This window comes from Polyodon spathula, chromosome 22 (genome assembly GCF_017654505.1).
Source record: "Polyodon spathula isolate WHYD16114869_AA chromosome 22, ASM1765450v1, whole genome shotgun sequence".
Classification (NCBI taxonomy): domain Eukaryota; kingdom Metazoa; phylum Chordata; class Actinopteri; order Acipenseriformes; family Polyodontidae; genus Polyodon; species Polyodon spathula.
This window is the reverse complement of record NC_054555.1, coordinates 17,997,752-18,006,405: the sequence shown is the minus strand read 5'-3', so window position 1 is coordinate 18,006,405 and position 8,654 is coordinate 17,997,752.

Below are 8,654 nucleotides of genomic sequence, written 5' to 3'. Positions count from 1 at the left end.
GCAGAATGAGCGTAATGGAGGTGTAAAACAACAGACTCCAGTCCAGTTTATGCGCCTGGTTTTATTTCCTTTAACAGGTCACCAAAACGCACTCAAAAAAATAATTATAACAATAAACAATAAGGGTACAAAACAATGTGTAACCCAACAAAATGAAGGGAAACGGGGTTGCAGTCCCAAATAAACAAACAACAAAAACGGTCCGTCTTCCTTTTGTAATCCGCGAACAGGAAAACAGACAGGGTAATAAATCCAGCACTTCCAGGTTTTCGCTCCTCCGAAGTATTCCCAGAGTGTCCTGTTAGTGCTCTAAAATGCAAAAAGGAGATGGGTTAGCAGGTAAGCCCACAACAAAGACGAGCCGTCTTCCAACTCCCTGCTCGTCTCTCTCTCTCTCTCGCAAGGTATCTTGCCAGAAGGAACAGAACCCTGGGCCATGCCCCCTTTTGTATGCTCCATCCCGTCCCCATTGGTCAGCGAGGGCAACCACAATCAACCAATCCCTGATTGCCACTGCACTTCCCGACCGGGTCGATGACATTGAGCACCGCAGCTCCGCCCCCTTTCCAGGTGGCCAACTTCCACCTCCCCTGGGGGTGACTGCTCCTCCTCCCTAACGTCGTCACCGGTTGGGAGGGAGATCTAAAACAAGAATTCATTCTCTCTTTGTCACAGATACCCTATCATTATTATCTTAGTTTACAATGTAGATTTTTTTTTAACATTTAAAATGTAATATTTAGTGAATGGGAACCGATGATTGCCTATTGGGCTAGTTTTCAGTACTTTTTAAAATTTATTAAAGTGGGCAAATTATGGTGTCCCCAAAACTTTCCAAAAATGAATATTGTGTAAATCTTTATGGCCAGTTATACACCAGTTTCTTGAACAAGTTCTAAAAGGGATGTTACTTTCTGGCACCTCACATGCTATACATTGCCACATGAATTAGATTTTGTAATCCTCTATTTTTTTTGTCCAATGTTTCATTCTAAAGGTGGACTTTTTGGAGAGCTTTGGGGTGCCCAAAATGTATCCATGATGAGTGTGCATGACAAATACTTTCAGTTCATAAGCCACAACTGTCAGGCACATTGCTCTCACATAACTATGTTTGTGAAGGAGAATGTTGCTACTGAGCCTTTTTTGTAACTTTTTTATAACTTGAATTTTCAGTACCCGACTCTGTATTTGTTACTCACTTGCTTGAAAGTATGTAAATGTCAAGAAGCATTTTTTTTTTTCAAAATAAACTGTTTACTTCAAATCAGATATTTTCCTTTTCAAACAATGAATTCAACTAAATAAAAACCTAATAACAAAACAAACTGTAGAAAATGAACAAATGAACTATTTACATCCCTAAAGTGCTCAATGTTATAATAATAATAATAATAATAATAATAATAATAATAATAATAATAATAATAAATGCAGTGTGGATCCATTATAGTTACAAATCCTGAAGAGGATCCAATCCATCTTCAAATGCTGCTTCAGACATTGGATCAGTGCCCTCAAACCCAGAAAGTTGATCATTTTCAAAGTCACTTTCACGCCTGTCCATCTCCAAAACTTCTAAAAGACTGAATCTATTTTTTTGGGATGTTTTGGAAAACTGCTTGACATTTCGTTCGATTTATAAATTAAAAAATTTGAAACATTATCAGAAAATGGTAAGAAACCTTGATGTACGATGCATAATACTGCTTTCTCATTGCAATACATATAGCTCTGTTTACTTGCACACATCGATTACTCTTCAATGGATTAGGCTACAAACAAAGTCAAAGTATGATTGGATAGCTTGTGACCTCCCCTGCAGCGTAATCAGGAAGATTTCACCATCAACAAATAATTCTAAGGCCAGAGCAGCGAAATGCAGAGCTAGTCGATCTGAGTTGTTTTTGAACCATGAGGTACTAGACACATTGTGGGATTATCTCAGCGATGAAATGGCGAATTCGGAAAATTGTTTCGTTGTTTGATGGAAGGACCACACCTTTTTTGATATTGAGTCAGCTTTTTTTGCTCTTTTTCTTATTATTATTACAGATGATTTATGATATGTAATGTGTAATTGCAGTACCATGTTCCGCCCGCAGGACAGGGCAGTGTAAGAGGTTAAGTTTGCAGCAAACTTGCGGAAAACTTTCCATTACAGTTTGCCAGAAGTAAGGGTGATACTAACACATCTGAATTACAGTTTGAGGAGTGATAACACCGCGTAACAATTTATTTTATTTTTTTTTTCGTTCCTGGGTAGTAAGTGTTATTTCCTAATTGCTTATGCCTCAAAAGTATAGAAAATGGCTATTATTCCTCCCAAACTTTGCTTTTGTGACCAGGACAGTGATATTTTGAAATTTACCTATTTTCCAGAACATTCCAGATAGATTCAGTGCTGAGTAAACTTGGATTAACTTCTAGAACTTTCTAGAACTTTCCAGTAAAGTAAATAGTAGTTTTAGTAGTAAATAGTAGTATAAATATAGTGGCCTTAAGCCCACCAGTTCAGTTTAGTTCCAGCTGCCTAAGTGGATACATATCTGCATTTTTCTGAGATGGCATCAAGAGGCTGCAAGCATCCAGCAGATGCATTTTGCTACGTCTGCGGCCAATTTATCAAGACAAGAGCGAAAAAGCATCTGCTAAAATGTGTGAGGCCCACAAGACATTTTTCGGCATGCCTGTCGGGGATCAAGACAAACCCTAGGCACCTCATTTCACCTACGAACACTGCAAAAAAATCTCTGGAAGGTAAGACGGACAATTGTTGCTCGGAATTTTATGTTATAAAATTTGTTAAAATTTTTAAAATTGTAAAAATTTTGAATTTTAAAATGTTTTACAATTTTCAATGTTATTGAAAAAATATATCATTTATGAAAAATGTTGCGAGAATCTCTTACACATTAGTCATGGGTGAAATAAATCTATTTTTGTAGGATGGTACAGAGGGGAAAAGAGAGCCATGAAGTTCACTATCCCAAGAATTTGGTGGGAACCCACCATCCCCTAAGCAACTGCTATTTCTGTATGGTGGACCCTTCCAAACGTCAGACTGGCAAGAATGCACCTGCTATCACGTATACGGACCTTCCCTCATCCATAGCCCCGGTGCCACACTGCCATGAGCTCCCCGTACCCACTCCTCCGGAGAGAGAGCAGCCGTCTTTAGAAGAGAGCAGCAAGTCAGAGAGCGAGGAAGACGTTGTAGATCCAGATGACAATTTCAGAGGTGGAGCTGAGGAGAGAAACCCATACTACCCCAACCAAAAAGACCTCAACGACTTGATTAGAGATCTTGGTCTCACCAAGTCCAATGCCGAGCTTTTGACATCTAGGCTCAAGCAGTGGAACTTGTTGGATGAAAGTGTGCAAGTCGCAGATCAGAGGAAGCGTCACCAACCTTTTTCCAGCTTCTTCACCCATCAAGATGGGCTCTGCTTCTGCCACAATGTGACCAGTCTGTTCGAGGCAATCGGAATCGCCTGTAACCAGAATGAGTGGCGCCTCTTCATTGACAGCTCATCCAGGAGCCTCAAAGCTGTGCTGCTCCATAATGGTAACAAGTACCCGTCTCTTCCCCTGGCTCACTCGGTGCACCTCAAAGAGGATTACAACAGCATCAAGACCTTGCTGGACGCCTTGAAGTATGATGAGTACGGCTGGGAGGTCATAGGAGACTTCAAAATGGTGGCATTCCTGATGGGTCTCCAAGGCGGTTTTACCGTTTCCCTGCTATCTTTGCCTTTGGGACAGCAGGGACACCAAGGTGCACTACCACAGGCGGGACTGGCCACAGCAGACTGAGTTCTCTGTGGGGAGGAACAACGTCAAGTGGGAGCCACTGGTGGACCCCCGGAAGGTGCTGATGCCACCACTGCATATCAGATTGGGCCTTATGAAACAATTTGTCAGAGCTCTAGATAAGGAGTCGGCAGCCTTCAATTACCTCCAAGACTTCTTCCCTAAGCTGTCTGAGGCAAAGGTCAAAGCCGGTGTCTTCGTCAGACCACAGATAAAGAAGATCCTGGAGTGCAATGAATTCCCCAAGAAGCTCACTAGTAAGGAGGGTAAGTGGCTTGGAACAGCTTTGTCGCAGTAGTTCGGGGATTCCTAGGCAATCACAAGGCCGAAAACTATGTGGAGCTGGTTGAGACTCTGGTGAAGAACTACGGCACAATGGGCTGTAGAATGTCTCTCAAAGTCCATATCCTTGATGCTCATCTTGATAAATTCAAGGAGAACATGGGAGCGTACTCGGAGGAGCAAGGCGAATGCTTCCACCAGGATATACTGGACTTTGAACGCCGCTACCAAGGACAGTATAACGAGAACATGATGGGAGACTACATTTAGGGGCTGATTCGTGAAAGTGATTTACAGTATAATCGTAAATCTCAAAAAACTACTCACTTCTAAATCTTTTGTAGTCATTTTTGCATTACTTTAGTATAATTTCATGTTAATTTGAATTCATATGTTGTTTTTTTCCGACTTTATGTGAACAAAAAGACCCAAATTCGCCCATTTTCTCATTGGAAATAGGTAAATTTCAAAATATCACTGTCCTGGTCACAAAAGCAAAGTTTGTGGGGAATAATAGCCATTTTCTATACTTTTGAGGCATAAGCAATTAGGAAATAACACTTACTACCCAGGAACAAGAATTGTGTTACATAGTGTAATAACACTTCTGTATTACACTTTGAGGAGTGATAATAACACATCTTAACAGTTTGAAGAGTAAATAACACATCTAAACAGTTTTAGGAGTGATAATAACACATCTGAGTTAAACTTTGAGGGGTGATAATAACATATCTTAACAGTTTGAAGAGTGATAATAACACATCTTAACAGTTTGAGGAATGATAATAACACATCTGAATTACATTTTTAGGGGTGATAATAACACATCTTAACAGTTTGAAGAGCGATAATAACACATCTGAATTACACTTTGAGGAGCAATAATCTATTATTTGAGCTTGCGGGGTGATAATAACACATCTCAACAGTTTGATAATGACACATCTGATAATAACACCTCTGAATTATAGTGGGAGCAATGAGTGCAGTTTGAGGCGTGATAATAACACCTCTGAATTACAGTTTGAGGAGTGGTAATAACACATCTGAATTACAGTTTGAGGAGTGACAATAACACATCTTAAGTTGCTAAAATCTAGTTCTCTTTCAATTAGAAATAGCCATCAACTAATGGGTATCACCGTCAGGTGATAGGATTATTCTGAGCTTAATATAAAAGCTGTCTTTAGTGTCCATAGCTCTGACGGGTGCTGAATGACTATGCAGAGCGTAGGAAGCCCAGCCTCTTTTGCTTTCAGCTGCTGATCGGGATTGAGCGTAATCTATTTGTTGTTCTACAACACTCTGATTATTAAAAATAAAAAATACAATTCAGTGTGTGTACACTCTGTTGTCTTAGTTGTGCACGGGAAGCTGTCGGCTGCTCCTCCCCTAGGTTTATCTCACTGAAAAAACTAGTTACGTTTGCTGAGCGCGGGCCGCAATTCACCAGGTGTGTTTGATTTTTCACCTGCCTTTAGCTTTCATATTCGACGTGCCGGCTGGCACTGCCCCTTAAACACTCGGCTGAGTCGCTTATTTGAGCATTCTCGCTCTTTTCAGCATGCTGTCTCTTTGAGTCTGTCTTGCTTACTATTATTATTAATACTTTGAGAGCTTATTGTTATTACCTGTATATTTATTAATTGTTCTAACATTAGTTTTTCTTTCTTTCAGAGAGAAACACAAGGTGTGTGTGTTGACCCTGAGCCAGACAGTACATTACAGCAGCGGTCTTATTAGATCATAGCCTGCTCTAGATACCAGCTGCACACAGAGTTTTCTCCTTGTGTATTGGCTTAGATCTCCCGAGGGATTATTGCCCAAGTGTGTCTCACCACACCCTCGCAGCAACACGCGCACATGCGCACCCATGCACTCGCGCGCACCATGCACAGTGCCCCATGAACATCCTTGTCCGTGCACCCTGTGCATACCTGTGCACCCCATGCACCATGCCCTGTGCAAACCCATGCCTGTGGTGCACATCCGTGCCTGTGGACCCCTTACTATTATTATTATTATTACTTTGAGAGCTTATTGTTGTTATCTGTATATTTATTAATTGTTCTAACATTAGTTTGTCTTTCTTTCAGAGAAACAAGAGGTGTGTGTGTGTGTGTGTGTGTGTGTGTGTGTGTGTGTGTGTTGACCCTGGGCCAGACAGCACATTACAGCAGTGGTCTTATTAGATCATAGCCTGCTCCAGACACCAGCTGCCCACAGAGTTTTTTCCTTGTGTGTTGGCTTAGATCTCCCGAGAGATTATTCCCCAAGTGTGTCTCACCACACCCTCACAGCGACACGCGCATATGTGCAACCGTGCACCGTGCACCATACACATCCGTGGCCGTGCACCCCATGCACCCCATGCACCCCATGCACACCCGTGCACTCTTGTGCATCGTGTCCCGTGCAAACCCATGCCCATGGTGCACATCCATGCCCTTGCACCCCATGCCCCGTGCACTCCCGTACCCATGCACATTCGTGCCTGTGGACCCCGTGCACACCCGTGCCCATGCACCCCATGCACTGTGCACACCTGTGCACCATGCACACCCGTGACCGTGTACATCCGTGCCCGTGCACCGTGCATACCCGTGCCCTTGCACCCCGTGCACACCCGTGCCCGTGCACATCCGTGCCTGTGCAGACCTGTGCCGTGCTCATCCATGCCTGTGCACCCTGTGCACACAGTGCACATCTGTTCACCCCCGTGCATACCCGTGCACTTCCGTGTAGCCGCGCACTTCCATACCCGTGCACACCCGTGCCCGTGCACCTCAAGCATATCCATGCCCATGCACCCTGTGCATACCCGTGCACTTCTGTGCCCGTGCACACCCATGCCCCATGCACATCCGTGCCAGTACATCTATCTGCTCACCTGTGGCTTGTGCGCTCTCCGTGCATATCGGTGCCTGTGCGACCATGCATCCGAGCTCCCCGTGCACACATCGGTGCACATCTGTTCTGTGCCCTTGTACACATACCTGCTCCTGTATTCTGAGTCTGTTCTCCCTTCAGGTGGTACAGCATCATCTCGTACCCTCCTGCAGCTATCCAGGTCACCCTCCCCGTCTCTTGGACGATGCTCTCACTCACCTACCAGGAGCGTGGGGCAGCTTTTGCTCTCCACTCCTAAGGAGCGTGCACCTCCCACGCGGAAGTGTGCACGCTCCAGGTCCCCTAGGGACAAACAATCTAGCGGGTTCTCGGCCCTCACAGACAAGATTGGTCCTTTTATGGAGGTGGTGGTGGGACAACAGTCACTCATGATGAGTATGTTGTCAGCCCCTGGCACCACGACTGCTCTGGCCAGGAATGATTGACACATCTGTGAAGAATGCTATGCTGAAATACAAGCATCAGCCAAGCAAACTTGAGCCTTGTCCAAGCAGACCAAACATAACATGAGCAGACAAGACAGTTCTGCTGCCTGTGCATGTAGAGAGTTCAGAGACGGAAGGTTTAAGTGTATGCTTCTTATTCAATTCTTATTATTTAATACCCGCGTGACAATGCTATTGTTTTGTAACATAATAGTGGAGCTATTCCTCTTCATGTCGTTGGTATATGCTTGTGAGTAATAGGACTGCCTGTTTACCAAAACACTATTGTATACTTTCACAATTGTATCAGACGTGACAGATGTTTGTTAATGAATAGCAAGGAGCTCCTCTCCAGAAAGAAGCTTCAAACTTTCCTATGGTTACAACCCCAGGAGATGCCGTAGTAAATGGTTTTCATCTATTTTCTCATGTGAAGTTTCTGAACAATTCTCTGCATTCTGGGGTAGCATTCTTCAGTAGCTTTTCACCTAAATGTGGCAATGCTCTTCTGTGTGTGAAATCTTTCATAATTTGCAAAGGTACACACTGAGTTCCATGAAATATTTTAAGAATCTCACCATTAAAAGACTCAAAAACATAACCTGAATGTGCCCATAGAGGTCCCCAGTTGTGTACGGGTTCAGGTAGATGCAGGCATTGATGGACATTGAAAGAAACCTGTTCTTTTCCGTACAGTGTTTCAAATATGGTAACAAATTCCGTCCTTTTAAGTTCTTCAACAGTGATAACCTCCTAGCATAAAGTGAACATAAAATTGACAAGAATCAAGCAGTGATGATAATAAATATGTGGAAGAATCCCCCTTAGCACAAAAGGACTGTAAAAAAGTAGCCAATTTTGCCATTCATTGGCTTACCAAAATTTACTTTGAAGAAATGATCAGGGTATTATGTTGCAGGGTGGTTTAATTATCATTAGTCGTTGATCCAGTTCTATTAACATGCCTCCAATAAAGTAGGGTTTTTCGTGGTACCACTATCAAGCCACATATTTTCCATTTGTCTCACAACTCCAAGATGCACACTGTGCATATGGTCTGGAGGGATGTCAAAGTATGGAATATTAATTAGACATGTAGGACCTTTTACTCCATTGACAGTTTTCTTTGCTTTAAAACCATCCTTTGCTGATTTTATTATCGAAGCCTGAATATTAATTAGATCTAAAAGATCAGAAAGTGTCGATCCTGTTAGTCCATGT